The following is a 16,497-nucleotide window of genomic DNA, read 5'->3' on the forward strand; positions in this document are numbered from 1 at the left end:
AGCCTCCTTGACAATTTTGCAGATAGACATAAATTTCTTTCAAACTTATTATACTTTTTTATTGTCAAGTTATTAACAAAGGAATTTTATGTTATCCTCTAGGTTTTACAGAAAGAGAAAGACAATAGTCTACTTATTACTTTTTAGTTTATATTTTGGTCCCTATTCACTTTTTAGCATATATTAGTTGTACAAAGCAACGGATTTCATTATATTATAACCATACATGCATATAATGTACTTTGATCATATTCATCCTCTCCTATTTACTTTAAGAAGTAAATTAGATAGGAAAATGAATCTAGCTAGGATTTTCCAAAACCAGTCTTGTACTAGAAAAGTGAAAGGGATAAACTCAGGAATGGTCCATCCAGTAGAGAAAGGATAGAGTCATTCTTCAACTTGAGTGCCTGAATGGACCAGGATGCATTTGTGCACTCTTGTCCACATGCAAGAATGCCAAGCCAGTTACAGGGTTAAAGAAAGGACTTACATGTGACGCACTTTGAAGACTTCATGTAATAGCATTGAGATTAAGTGTGGAGACCACTGCCATGGGGTTTTGTAGTGAGGAAGAAAGTTTGGTCTTACCTACAAATACAACAAGGAAACCTGGGAACTCATAGCAAAAGAGCAGAGTGGATAGAAAATTACTAACAGCAAGCAACAGGAGTAAAGGAGGAGTCTGTCTAGACAGACCTAGTGGGATTCTTTGCTGATGTAATCAGAAATCATCCACTATGGAAGCTGGCATTTTAAGAAAGAATAGGAATTTACCAGAGAACAAGGGTGAGGTCTGGAGGAAGTACCATGGTGAACCCTAGGATGTAACATGAGGGAGAACACAGTGGATACACTGCAGGAAGTGGAACGCTGAGCTAAAGGGGGAGTAGAACATTGTCTTTTGACTTCCTGTTGCGTACTTGTGAATAGACATTATGGGGCTCTGCCAATTGTCAAGGCAAGAAAAAGGTAACAAAAACAAAACTACTGCATGAAAACATAACTTGTGCCACCTCAATCTCTGAGAAAATTTCTTATCTCCTGATAGGCTGTGGAGATAATGAAACATTGAGTCTCAGCTCTGAGGGGAAAAAAAAGTTTTGGGTTTGAACTTGGGCCAGGGCTGTACTGTTTGAGCCACACCCCCAGCCCAGCTCTGAGAAAATTTTATAGGTGATCTAGACTGTAGGTTCTACCAACTATAATCTTCACCAAACATAGAGTGGGGTTCTTGCTTTTTTCTGTTCACTGTCCACAGAACACGAACATGCTTAGTGCAATGGAAACATGATACTTATTCGTTGAATGAATGAATGAATGAATGAATGAAATGTATTTCTTTACAGAATGAGAGGCTAAAGTTAAGAAAGGCCAAGAGACTTGCATAGGGTCACACCACTTGTCAGTGGTGGTGGAGCAGGAGAGGAACCCCCATCTCCTGACTACGCATCTGCTGCACTTCATGGAACACAATATTTCCTGCAGCATAAACCACAGAAGCACTCACCCTGGAGTGCTGTAATAGGTTTCTAGAATTTATTTAAACCATAAAAAAGCAGGATGAATGGTTGTTTTGGCTCACTTAATGGATCAGATATCCAGGAATGTCAAAAGCATATTTATTTACTCACAGGTAGCAAACACACCATAAAGTTCTCTTTGTGGTTGTCTGGTCAATGCAATTTTTTTCTATTCCAGTAAAGTGTACATTGATTAGAAATTATTGTTGGAAAAAGACCACCACTCAAGCAGAGGGTCTGAATGAGGCAAGATGTATGAACCCCAAAGTACCTGTTAGGGAACTTGTGAAAATGTACATCTTCCACTTATTTATTTTTTTAAAAGATTTGTTCTGCACAGAAAGGGATGCTCTCTCCTGAGGTCATATTGGTGAAACTCAGTTGGTAAATGAGGTAAGAAGAGAGAGGAAGTAAATAATCTTAATCACATGGGAATATAAGAAACAGACATCACATTGTGTATGTAGCAGGTAAAAAGGAGAATATAATTTTAAACATTAGAGAATAAATCCAGTTTTCTGTCTGTTAGTAAATATATTTCACTTTCTCAGTTTGTGCTACAGCATGGACTGGGATTAAAGTCCTCAAATAAAGTAGTCAAATATTTAAGCATTAACATTTTTATATCTAACTTTATTTATGTAGAGTGTTAAGAAAGAATGTGTAGCTAATTTAGCAAAGAATCATTGCACATTTGCAAACTGTTGTGGATGCACTTTTTGAAAAGTGCTCTTCCTCAGGGTTCTCTGGAGGTAAAATCTCCACAGGCTCCATAAGACATACAGGGCCCATAATTGTTGCTTCTCATGGAGGAAAATTTCCTCCAGCAGCTATAAGAATACCATGCCAGACTTTTGTTAAAACAAGCCTTGGGAAATGGTTTCAATTACATCACCTTGTTAGGTAACATCTCCTGCTTTATTGTTATGTTTATTGTTTGTATGTAATGAACATTAGAACAAAATTGTAAAGTCAAACAGATGTATACCTTCCTGGTTTTTCTATACTGCTTAACAAATTTTATGAGAGGAAATTGTGATGAACTGAGCTCTTTTCTCCTACTACCCAGACCAAACCAGAATGGAGTTATTTGTGTTTAGTGCCACATAATCTTTGAATGGGGCCACTTTGAAAACCAAGAATATTTTGTAGTATTTTTTTAGTGAGGGTAGGAGAGGGGAGAGAGAAAGAGAGAGAGAGAGAGAGTGAGAGAGACAGAGAGAGTGAGAGAGAGAGAGAGAGCGAGAGAGAGATTTTGGATATAATTCCTTCTAAAACAAGTAATCTTAATTTTAAACTCTTAGATAATATCAAAAGAAACACAAGCTCAGTGCAGCCATTTTTTGGTACTTTAAGTGGCTCTCTCCTTTTACACAAATTCCAGTTTCTCCCTTATTCCTGCCATAGTTCTCTGTTTTTGGTGGTACTGGGGTTTGAATTCAGGGCCTCATGCTTGCTAAACAGGCACTCCACCACTTGATCCACTTCACAAGTCCCCCGCAATGGTTCTGTTGTCACCAAGCTATGAGCACCACTGCCTTGCAGGCATACCACATGGGGGAATGGAACTGGAATCAAATACAACAAGTTACACACTCTTGTATTCATAGGCTCAATAAAAGCCCTTCCTTGGGGAGGTATTGTATTTCTATCTTCAAGTCTGAGAGTTTGGGCACCCAAACACAGTTGTCAGCAGCCCAACCAGAGCAAATTTAACCTTGCCCTGAACTCTGGTGGTGCTCCAGCGGGACTGTCATGAAAATGTCGACTTTTGGCTGGGAGTCTGCAGCTCCAAAGTAAGGTTTGGAGAGCCAAAGAAAACAGTTATAGCCAGAGTTAAGAAGTAAGGAGAGAAAGAAGCAAAAAACTTCATCTAAGGATCCTATGCTGAGCAAGCATAATGACAGCCAAGGAGTTAGAAGTAAAGCTTCTTCTGTGCTTGACACCTCTCAATGACTCCATTTTTTCTTTCAAGTTATAGTCCTCAGACTAACAGTACTGGTATCATCCTAGAGTTTACTAGAAAACCAAAATCTCAGAAGTCTGTCCTAGAATAACTGATTAGAATCTAAATTTTAACCCAACCACAAGTGATCCTTTTGACTATTATAGCTTGACAAGCTCTGATGTAAAAAAAACCCAGGGTCAAATGCCCAGTGGATCTTGGCATGGTGGCACCTGCAATCCTGACACTTGGGATAATGAGGCAGGAGGACTGCAATTTTGAGGGCAGCCTGGACTACCTAACAAGGTTGAGCTACATAACAAGACCCTGGCTCAATCAAACAAACACAATCACAACAAAAAAGAAGTACAGCACACCTACAGAGTGCATACATTGAGACACCCCTTTGAACATCAAGTTAAATATTAATAACAAAAGTCAGACTGAAAAATAGACACAGTGTGTGTGTGTAGAGGAGTACTAATGAGAGAGGGGGAAGGCAAAGGAAGGAAATGAAGGTGATGGTATATGGATGATGGACTTCAAATGCCTATATGAAACAGAAGTAAAAAAACTCTTGCAATTGCTTTAAGTGGGGTGGGGAGGGAGCTGAGGGGGAGAGATGATGGGGGCAATGTAAATAATATGCAATATAAATCTAATCAGAATTGTCACTCCAAATCCCCCCCTATAATGAATATGTCCTAATAAAAAATTATAATAACAATAATAAAACAAAACTGAAAACAAACAAAAAAGTGAAAAAAAACCCCAAATGTTCAATGGCAAATCCATAATGGCAGATGTTCTTTTCAACAGAATGTGACTACAGAGTGACAGCTTGTCCTTTAGCTAAGAAGCACTTCTCAGTTTTGACCTCTGTGAACTGGATCAGCACATACTCACTGAGCTCCTATCAGTGCAAGTGCGCACACAGAAGGTTATGTACACACAGAGTGTCCTCTAAACTCTCAAGGTTTTAAATCTAACTGTAAAGTTGAGGTAAGCACAGAAGAAAACTATATTCATATCCTCAGGAATACAACTCAAGGGCACAGTTAAATCTGAGCTTGCAAAATCTGTCTTTGGAAAGAACAACACAATGGAGACTGCTCTGGGAGTATTATTTACATACAGGTTCTTGAGTCCTTTGGGAACTTCATGCAAAGAGCAATTCGGTGCTTTTGCCGTATCCCCATCTGTTATGATTTAGATCTTAAATGTCCCCCAAAAGCTCATGTTTGGTCTCCCACTGATGGCACTACTGGGAGCTGGGGGAAACTTTAGGAGATGAGTCTTAGTTGGAGGAAGTTAGTTCATTCAGAATGTGCCCTTGGAGTGTCCTTGCCTAGTGAGACCCCTGACTTCTTCCCTTTCTCTTCTTTGGTTCCAGACCACCATGAGGTGAAAAGACCTGTGCTAAACCCTCCCTGCTATGATGCTCTTGACCCTGCCAAAGTCCCAAAAGCAATGTGGCCAAGCATTCATGGGCTGAAACTGCTGCAAACATGATGCAAAATCAATAAATAAATCTTTCCTCCTTGTAAGTTCATTTATTTCAAGTATTATGTCACCGCAATGACAGAAGTGGCTAATATACCATCCTCTGAAATCCTGAGTTCCTGCGCTGTCAGAAGCACGCAGTGGACATTCATTCATTCTCTGGAAGAGCCTTATGAAGAAAGGAAACGTCCCTCCATGGGACTCAGGAGACCCAAGGCCTGCCTAAAGCCTGGCCCCATGAGATCTGGAGATAGAGATGAGATCCAGCTGTGCCACAGACATCTCCTGCTCTCTTACTGACACTCTGGGGTCTTCTCACCAGCTCTTTGAAGAGTGATGCCACCTTGCTATTGTTTTCCCAGGGTGGAGTAAGAACCAGAGGGCTGCTATAAAAAATAACCTTGGTTTTCCACCTGCCCAGATATCTCCAGAGGAGCAGGAGGCACCAGGGCCATTTGAGAAGCCACAGGCAGGATAGATGCCTAGCATGACTAAGCCAGGGGAGCCACTCTGGCAGGACCAGATTCTGACAGGAGACATCAGGTGTCGGAAATACTGCTAAAAACCTATAGACAGAATAGCTGCTGATGAAAGTTGCTGCCACCCAATGCAACCAAGGCAAGCACACTTCTGGACCTTGTGTCAGGCACCTTACCATATAAGCACTAGAGGAGATATTACTATTTGCATTGGGTATCTGAGAAAGCTGTGTCTCGAAAAGATTAAATGGTTGCTCTCCAGTGGCATGAGGGTCACATTTAAACTCAGGCCCTCCAGCCTCTAAAATCAAAGTTCCTTAAATTGTACTGCAAAACTCCTCTAAGCAGATAGAACTTGACAACAAGAATCAATTCAGGGTTGTATAGGCAACCATTAGCTGCCCCGAGTCATAAACTGGGTGAGCAGGTAAGGGTGCCAGGCTGGTAGACTTTTCCTACTCAGAGCTCTGCAGCCCAGCTCACATGTGGTCTACAGAGAGCTGGAGTTTCCCAGACCATTCTTTCTTCCACACTCTGGCAGATATATTATACCTCTTGAGAGGTAAAGAACAGCCTTAACCTGGCAGTGGAAGTCTGATGGGCTGAAGCAGAGCCAGCTTCATGGGTCCAGTGTGATCACACAGAGCCCTTCTTCACATACGAGGCCCCCAAGATAGTCTCGGGAACTATTTGCCTGGTCTGGCTTTGAACCATAATCTTAATAATCAAATCTTTGAAGTTTTTTTGAAGGGAAGTCTGGTTGGATAATGGAGCATGCAGCCAAGTCTTGGCACCACCTCCCACCTCCTCCCTCCATGGGATGGACTGTCTATTGCCTGTTCCCCATCCCCTGCTACCCCAGACTCTGCCCAACCTTATCCCACCCTCTGGTCTCCATCCAGGTATCTAGATACTGAGAGAGACAGGTACTCTTGGGTATTGGCTGGCTGTCCTGGCTTGGAGCAATGGGCCTGGGGAAAGAGATATTGAATGTCCCACCTCTGGACAAGGTCCTATATTTTTATTTCCCACTGGGCTCTGCAAATGAAATAGCTGGACTTAGACTGTTATTTTATAGGTTTGAAACTGTCAAGCGATTGAAAGCTCATCACTCAAAGGCAGGGCGCCTCTCCCTTCCTTTCCAGAGATCCTAGGGGAAGTAGTCTCAGCCCTCTTGTGTCTCCTCCCTTGGGCACTGTCTCCTTCTACAGGACTAAGACTAGACTGCTGTTTATAGTCTCAGCCAGCTTGACACAGGCATGAGAAGTAAACCTCTCCTGCTTTTCTTCTCCCTTTAGTCATAGTTTTTTATGCTTTTGTAAGACAGTTTTTGATTAGCCTTTTGACATAGTGGGAAGATCTAAGACTAGGGGTTACACATTAGGGGTGAAATAGATGAAGCAATCCTCTAGGAAGGCTTTGTTTCATGGTTGCTTAGGCCTAATTAACTTCAGTAAAAGGAACCTTCCACATGGTTCAGCTCCCTGGTGTTTAGGACCAAAACTCCCCAGATGATGGGCTGTTACTTCAGCTAAGCTTTGTGTTCCCTTAGAGAACTTGTCAATAAGAGAAAGCCCTGAGCCAGTGCAGTATCTGCATTCAGCTGATGTCTGGCCACGCATTCAATACACACCTAATGTCACCACAGGCCCAGTGACAAGAAGAGAGGTGCAGATAGAAATTTGTAATCTTTCAGTAAGTTCTTTTTAGGGATAAAGCACTATGTTTTCCTATCATGAAACCTTTTGAGGCCAAGAACATTGGTTTGGGGACTTGAGGCAAGTTTAGCAACCTTATACAATCCAATCACAAAATCCCAACATGGTAAAATGGCCAGGAAAGAATTAGAAGGCCATCCAATCCACAATCAAGAGAAATTGCAATACCATTCATGATTAATAGTTGCATTTTTTATATAGGTGACAATTAAATTATAAAACCAGAGTTCTTTGGGGTGGATGGCATAGGGTTGAAACTCAGGGCTTGGCGCTTGCTAAGCAAGCACTCTAACACTTAAACCATGCCCACAGTCCTTTTTTTTTTTTTTGCTTTACTTGTTTTTTGGATAGGGTCTCGCATTTATGTCTGGACTAGCCTGGACCATGATTCTCCTACCTATGCCTCCTCCTCTATAGCTGGGATGACAGGCATGTACCACTGTACCCAACTTATTGATTGGGATGGGTTCTTGCTAAGTTTTTTGCCCAGGTTGACCTCAAACTGTGATCCTTTACCTCCGAAGTAGATGGCATGGGACAAACACAATTTTTTAGACCTAGAAACAATATACATTTCAAATCCCTCAATTTGCAAATTAAGAAACGAGGCTCTAAGAGGTTAAAAAGACATATATTGTCACTCAGGATATTATTGTAATAATTGACAGGTGAGATCTAGCAGCCGAGGCCCAAATTTTTCTTTCTATCTCATATACATACTTGGTAGAGTATGATTAATTCACACATGAAATCCATATTCATGAGAGTGCAAAAGGGGCGCATGAGTCTCCTCATTGATATTTCATTCCAATCTATTAATGCCTGGAAAATAGTGCCTTTCTATGAGAAAATATCCTTCATCCATCCCTCCAGCCTTCCATTTAGTTATTAATTAAATAGTTTACTAATGTATTTTGCATCCGTCTACTCTGCAAGTGGGCCAAATATTGTCTCCTAGTAACAAATCCATCCTCTTTATTCTGCTTGTATTCTCCCACTGAGAAGCATTGCTGTGAGATGTGAAATGCAGGAGAGAAGGGAAGGCATTATTCTATGGTAGCAATTACAGGAAAGTGCGTGGGCTCTGGCAGATAACAGAGCAACACAAGGTCTCACCAACATTCTCTTAAGATCATCTACTTTGGAGCTATAAGCAGCTGAGATTTTAATAGCAACTTCACAGAATTTTTGATCCTTTTAGACATCATCAAAGCAGACAGAGGCCTCCCTGACCTTAGTTCGCCAGATCTCCCAGTGGTTGTGTGAGCTTCTACTTCCCTGTGTAAAATTCATTGCTACTTAGAATGCCTACTTTCCCTAACAAATCCTAAAGGAAACAGTGAATCACAGGCCAATAAACAAAAAATGCAGAGCTGACTCAACCTGTTCCCTCCTCAGAAGTTCTTCCTTATACTGAATAGCTTCCTGCTTGTCACTTACATACATTGGTCCTTTTCCTGATCTACATGGATTGAATTTTATTTGCTCATTTATATCTTAGGTCACATTACCCTTCCTGAGAATAGATATCCACAGGAAGAAAAGAAAAAGGTGAGGACATGGGTGTATGGGTGGGAGGGAGCATTCCTGAGTGTACAAAGATGACATTCACTCTTTATAGTTTTCCTGACTGTTAGAATACAGAGAGTAACTAAATCCTGCTGTCTTCAGTGAGAATCATATATACTATGTAGGATAGAAGGTCTTGGAAAGTCTGCCATGCATATATGTAAGGGCCCTCACTTTTTCATCTGGTAATCACTCAAGAGGTGATAGACAGGTGTGCTCTGTCTTTTAAAATCTCCTTTGTTCTTTATCCATTAGCTAAGAAGGAAACATAGCATGAATTCAAGAAGGGTCTTTGCATTCTAATGACCAATCATATAGCTGAGTCACAAACCAGATATTATTCCTCTGTACTCCTTAAGCTGCTAGAAGACTTTGTGGCCATGAACTGCTCTGGCCAATGGTGGCTGTGTGCTCAATGGATGGCAAAATGAAATTAGGTGGACAATACATTACAAGAATTTGGCATGAAGATATGCTCAAAGTAGGCTCTGAATCCTCCAAAAATATTTTTTCTCTGAGAGAAAAATAATATGTCCTTAAGACTTCCCTAACTTTTTTTCTGGTTTTATAGTTTTTTAAGTGTTTTCTAATTACATACGTGGGGTTTCTGAAGAAGCTGTTACATAGTTGTCACTTTGGTATGTGTATGCATGTGTGGTTGTCACAGTAAATGTCCTGTTAGTACTTAATACCTAACGGAATTTAGGAATGATGTCACCAACTGTACATCACACAGGGTAGTGACTTAAAAGGGTTTCCATCTAATCAGGCAATAATGAAAGAGTGATAGCTTGATGTTTCCCTTGTACCTCAAACTTCTAGTGGAAATGCATATAATTTAGAGACCACCATCAGAGGAAAGGACTTGCAAAGAAGTCTTCATGAGGATCCAAGACGGCAGATTGGATAGGAAACCAGCATTCCTGAGCTCTATTATTGCAGAAACCACTTTGGACATGAGAGCTACACTTGGGTAATTCTGATTGTTTCAAGCCAAAGTAGTAACTGCCAACACATTAGGTACACATAAAATTCAAGGACTGACACTTAAACAGCTTTTAATTGCAATAACAGCTGGGTGTGTCTGCCCTGGGAAAAAGCCCCCTGGCCATTTCCCCCTTTTCCTTTCCTTTTTTTTTTTTTTTTTAAAGCAGAAGATAGAACATCAAATAAAACTGAACCCTGCAACATCCTGGACCCCTAACCCATGGAAAGCTTACCTACACCGCACCAGACCCAGTAAGTGTCTGCCTTGAGAAAAGTAACACATCATTTCTCCCTGCCTCTCTGCTGGTTAGTTTCAAAGCTGTCTGTAAATCTGCAGACAAACAAGTGAGCAACACACACCATATGCAACTCAACCCCTTCCCACAGGAACATAATATGGCATAGTCCCTGGGCAGATTGAACTCCCCCTGAACAAAACTGAGAAGCATAAACCATGGACAGCAGAGGTGGGGAAGAGCTCTGAACCCACCCCTCAGAGAAAGAGGGTGGGCAAGGAGCCTAATTCTCAGTGAGGAAGGTGGGGCAAGGAACAAGTGCTCAGAGTGGGAGTGAGGCAACAAGCCAACCTCCTAAAGCTGGGGCATGGCAGATCATGGAGCTAGTACTGTGGGACTGAGGGCAGTACTCAAAACTGAATTGCCCCACCTTGCTGGAGGAGGAACTGACCAGGCAGTGTTGTAGCAATAGGGCAACACAGCTGCTGCATGGTGAAAACAACAACAAATTGGACCACCTTGCACAAACTGGTAGTGAGCTAACACAGGTCCCAACTGCAACCTGGAATTTAATGAAAATGCAAACACAACCTATCAGAATCTATGGGACACAGAAAAGGCAGTCCTAAGAGGAAAGTTTATACCCATGAGTGCATATATTAAAAGGACAGAAAGATCTATAACATGTAATGAAATTGAGGGAGGAATAAAAAGTTTCCCAAAATAGAAAAGTCTAGGACCTGACTGATTCTCGGTTGAACTCTACCAGACCTTCAAAGAAGAATACCAACATTCCTTAAAATTTTCCGCGAAATAGAAAGGGAAGGAACACTGCTTAACTCATTCTATGAAGCCAGCATTATCCTCATCCCAAAACCGGCCAAGGACACATTCAAAAAGGAGAACTACAAGCCAATCTCCTTAATGAACACTGATGCAAAAAATAATAGCAAGCTGAATCCAACACCATATCAGGAAGATTATTTACCACAACCAAGTCAGCTTCATCCCAGGGATGCAGGGATGGTTCAACATATGCAAATCATTAAATGTAATATAGCACATTAATAGAAGCAAAGACAAAAACCACTTGATCATCTAAACAGACACAGAAAAGCTTTTGATAGGATTAAACACTATTTCATGATAGAAGCTCTGAGGAAACTAGGAACAGAAGAAATGTACCTCAACATCATAAAGGCTATACATGACAAACCTATAGCCAAAATCATAAGTAACAGGGAAAACTGAAACCATTTCCTCTGAAGTCAGGAATGAGACAATGGTACCCACTGTCTCCACTCCTGTTGAACATAGTCCTGGAATTCCTAGCCAGAGCAACAAGTCAAGAAGAAGAAATAAAACAAATACAAATAGGTAAAGAAGTAGTCAAATTAATCCCTATTCACAGATGACATGGTCTTATACCTTAAGGACCTAAAAATCTTCACCCAAAAACTCTTAGCCACAATAAACAGCTTCAGTAAAGTAGCAAGATAAAAAATTAACTTACAAAAATTAATAGCCTTTCTATACACCAACAGTGAACAAATTGAGAAAGAATATAGGAAAATAATTCCATTTACAGTAACCTCAACATAAAAATCAAATACCCAGGAATAAAGTTAACAATTGTTGTAAATTACCTCTACAAGGAGAACTACAAACCACTGAAGACAGAGGCTGAGGAAGATGACATAAGATGAAAGATCTCCTATGCTCATGGATTGGCAGAATCAATATAGTGAAAATTGCTATACTACCAAAGCAATCTACATGTTCAATGCAATTCCCATCAAAATCCCAATGACAGTCATCACAGAGATCGAAAAATCTACCCTAAAGTTCATTTGGAAACACAAAAGACCATGAATAGCCAAGGCAATACTCAGCAAAAACAGCAATGCTGGAGGTATCACAATACCCGACTTCAAACTATACGACAGAGCCATAGCAATAAAACAGCAAGGTACTGGCACAAAAATAGATATGAAGACCAGTGGAACAGAATAGAGGATCCAGATATGAAATCACACAGCTATGCCCACCTTATATTTGACAAAGGTGCCAAAAATATATGACAGAGAAAAGACAGCCTCTTCAACAAATGTTGCTGGGAAAAGTGGTTATCTGCCTACAGGAAACTGAAACTAGATCCAAGCCTGTCACCTTGTCCTAGTATCAACTCAAAGTGGATTAAGGACCTCAGTATCAGACCCAAAACCATGCAGTTAGTACAGGAAAGAACCGGGAATACTCTTGAAGCAATAAGTATACACAAGGACTTCCTCTGTAGAACTCAAGCGGTCCAGCAACTAAGAGAGAAAATGGACAAAAGAGACTACATAAAATTAAAAAGCTTCTGCACAACAAAAGAAATGGTCTCTAAACTGAAGAGGCCTCCCACAGAATGGGAGAAAATCTTTGCTAGCTATACATCAGACAAAGACTGATAACCAGAATATAGAGGGAGCTTAAAACTAAATTCCCCCTAAATCAATGAACCAATAAAGAAGTAGGCAATTGAACTAAATAGAACTTTATCAAAGGAAAACATCCAAACGGTCAAAAAATACATGAAAACATTCTCACCATCCCTGGCCATAAAGGAAATGAAAATCAAAACCGCACTAAGATTCTACCTCACTCCTGTTAGAACAGGTACCATCAAGAACACCACCACCAATAAATGCTGGAAAGGATGCAGGGGGAAAAAGAAACCCTCATACCTTGCTGGTGGGATGTGAACTAGTAAAACCACTATGGGAAACAATATGGAGGCTTCTTATAAAACTAAAAATAGATCTGCCATACAATCCAGCAGTAACACTCCTAGGGATATACCCTAGGAGTGACTCAGGTTATTACAAAGGCACCTGAACACCCATGTTTATTGCACCACCATTCACAATAGCCAAGCTATAGAAACAGCCAAGATGACCTACTACTGACAAATGACTTAAGAAAATTTGGTATTTATATACCATGGAATTTTATTCAGCCACAAAGAAGATGAAATTTTGTCATTCACAGGTAAATATATGGAACTGGAGAACATCATCTTAAGCAAAGTTAGTTAGCTTCAGAAGACCAAAAAATCATGTTTTCCCTCATATGCAAATCATAGACTTAAATGCAGTAATATTATTGGACATGGTCACACACTAAGGGGAGACCATGCATGGGAGGGATAGGGCAAGGGAAGGAAACTAAAAACTTGAATGTAGTTGATGTGCTCACTGTATAGGAATGAATACAGTAATCTTAAACTAGCAGAGGCCATTATGGGAAGGGGACTAGGAGGTAGTGAAGAAGTCTGGTAGAGATGAACCAAGTTGGGTTGTAATACATGTGTGCATGGTAGCAATGCTAGCATAGCTATCTCTATCTCCAATAGCAAAAATGCTAAGTCTTTCTTATTATCTCTTATGTTTCCTTTTCAACAAAATTGGAGAATGAGAGGGCAGAACAGGCTCTGCCTGGAAGTGAGAGGGGTTGGGGGAGGAGGGAGAAAAGAGAGGTGGTAGGAGGGCACAGGGGGAAGAGGTGGCCCAAACAATGTATACACATATGAATAAATATCAAAACAATAAACAGAATAGAAAAGTTGAAATTAGGTTACATAGATTTTCATCCCTGCTCTCTTTCTAATCAGTTATGAGTATTGAGTAGGACATGATAATTCTTTGATGTCAGTTTTCTTAGGTATAAAACTAGATGCCATTCAAAGATTCTGCCCAATGTTGAGATTTAATGGCTGAGGCTCTCTTTGACGTCTTTAAAGGCATAGCAATTAAATGCTAAAAGGGAGTAGCAGCCATGATAACATAGGAACCTGGAGGAACATAACTAACTAGCATCAAAACCCCTAAGAGCAATACAACTTCTGAGGAAAAAGAAATTGCTATGATAATGGAAATCTTTTTGGAAGGGATAGTACATGGGAACTTTTTATTTCATATGTTGAATTAGAAAATCATTGAGTGGGTAAAGAAGGTTGGTAAATCTTCCTGAGTTAGAGCAAATTCCTATAGAGCAATCCAGCCATAGAACCTGACTTGTCTGTGGAGGTTAACAGGTACTTGATGACGAATGTCCCTTGAATTGTCTCTGCAGTGACTCTTATGTTCCTGCTAGAATATGCACTTCTACCTTGAGGTTTTCTGTAAGAGTCTCTCTGTACCTCCCATCTCACATGCCACTTAAGAAAACTTATTAAAAACTATTTCTTGTACACAGTGGTGACCAGGCCCTCAAAGAACTGAAGTCTAGTAGGAAAAAGAGATGACTAATGAATTATTTTTATCTAATATTCTAAGCACTGAAGTATGGCACTCTGTATGTCAAAGTTATTAGGAATCCAGACAGCCTACATCATTTAGTTGGAAGGTAGGTGATCTAGGAAGGAACTTGAAAAAGCTTCCTGAGCATTAGCTCAGTCAGAAATTAGGTATAAGAGTTACTCACATAAAGAAAAAAGGGAAGGATGTTCACATCAATGAGAATAGAGTGACCAAAACCATGAAAGTGTAATATAGTAAAGAATGTGCTTGAGTTAGCTGTTCGTAGGTGTACAGAGTACCTAGGTAAATTGAGAATATGAAATAAAAATACAAGACTGTCCAATTAAGGACTAATTGTACCTTTGTGGGCTAGTCAGGTACCTGACTATCCAGGAGAGCCTTATTTATTGAGTAAGTGCATTTTAAAATCCAACAGGTCAAGAAAGACACTATAAGTGCAGCAGGTAGATAAGTTGAGGCTCCCTGTGTAGTATTATTTTGCACACATCTCTTTGCCCTGACAAATAGCAACAATAAAAGCTTAACATTTTTCAATCAATATATAATGTAATAATGTAGTTCCATCCATGAATGACTTGGGACTCATACTATTTTGCCAAAGAGGGGGACATTGATACCCCCAGAAAAACAAAGGACTGTATGGCAAAGTAGGCTTGGTTACATGCTCTTGCAGTTTTCTCAGGGTTATGGAATTATTGCTGTTTTTCTCCCCTCTTGATTTTAATGGGTGCCTGAGAAATACTCAGACTCCTAGGGTTTTGTAGGAAGGGGGGAAAAAACAGATTTAATGCTATTCTAAGTCTTTAGACACATTTATACATCCTCCATCTGCTTAGGAGGGAAAAATTCAGATTTCAATAACAAAAATTGTACAGGTCTTCCTTGAGGCAACAGAAAATGCATGTGATAAGGGAATAGCCATGAAGTGCAAAGGCGCATTTAGGTCTTAGCACTTATTGACTAGAGCTGCAAAGGAGATGTGAAGGATGTGTGAAAAATCCCAAATAAAAGAGCACCAGTAACATACAATATGGATAAGAAAATGTGATTTAAAGGAAATGCAACTGTCACATAAGAACATGGTGGAGGGTAGCAGGGAAAGGGGGGCTGAGGGAGAAGTGTATGACAAGAATGAAGATAAGCAGTATTTCTTCTTGGAAGCTTGGCTCAGAGAAACAATATTCTGTTTGGCAATTATTGGTGTGCATTACATTAATTTAAAATGCAAGCCTTCTGAATTAGGTCTGCTATCCCTCTTCCACCTTGCCACCAGTGAGGCAGATTTAGATCTTATAACAACAGTACCTATAATCAATGTGCTGAAGAGTGGAGACAGCTGTAATACACAATCCTGAGAGCAGACTGGAAAGCACCAAACCACACAGCTCCCTGTCAGGCTGGCACAGGGCATGTTGAGTCAACAGCCACATTCAGGGCAGGCATTTGATGGGAAGTATATTAAATGTGTGTTACTGCTCATGAAGACCTTCTGGGATGAAGTACTGGGTGTGTTTTGGGTTGGTTTACAGCCAGTCTGGTGGACTTGTGCAGCACACTGTGAAATGTCACTTTTCTATTTAAACCCTGAAAGGGCAATGGATTCACATGTTTACCAGTTGTCATTCTCATGCTATTCTACAGCCTGAGCCCATCTGATTCACAGCATCTACCTTGTGCACCAGCTATATATAACAGCCCTCAAATTAGCACCTGCTCAAGTCTTCAGGACCTCAAACAAAATTTTAAAGTCCTTCTCTCCTCCTCCCCATCCACAGTATTTATACAATAGTCCTGGAAGAGATAAAGAATAACCACTTATGTGCTCCATCATTTCTTTGGAAGTATATTTTTTTATGAGTTTTAGCAACTGGAATTCATGCCAAAGCAGAGATAGTTGTATTAGTCTGTGCCCTGGGCTGGGTGAGAGAGGGCAGAGCTTGTACCAAAGGAGTACCTTGGCCAACATCCAGCCTCCCTACACAGAGCCTCCCTACACAGTCATCTCCCTGTGTGAGGGGCAGCTCCTTTGAGCTGTCTTGCTACTGGTTCCTTCCTGCTTTCTGCCAAATCCCTTGCCACCTTCCTGATTGTGACCCAGCCATTTTGTAACCTCCAGTCCCGATATGGTGACTGTTCTTGTCTCCTATGCAGCCTGGTGATCTTAATGGCAAATTGGGGGAGGGGAGAGCACACATTCCAGTTGAGAGTCTAGAAACTTTTACAACCACAGTGG

At 40.6% G+C, this 16,497-nt stretch overlaps 1 long non-coding RNA gene across 1 annotated transcript in view; it reads left to right on the plus strand.

Annotated features, from left to right (window-relative positions):
- Positions 1 to 5,003, plus strand: part of LOC141415670 (uncharacterized) — a 213,010-nt gene extending 208,007 nt beyond the window's left edge. The window contains exon 3 of the long non-coding RNA XR_012440656.1: positions 4,862 to 5,003. This is a non-coding gene — a long non-coding RNA (uncharacterized lncRNA). The remainder of the gene's footprint in view (positions 1 to 4,861) is intronic.
- Positions 5,004 to 16,497: the final 11,494 nt, after the last annotated feature.

Source organism: Castor canadensis, chromosome 13 (genome assembly GCF_047511655.1).
Source record: "Castor canadensis chromosome 13, mCasCan1.hap1v2, whole genome shotgun sequence".
NCBI lineage: Eukaryota > Metazoa > Chordata > Mammalia > Rodentia > Castoridae > Castor > Castor canadensis.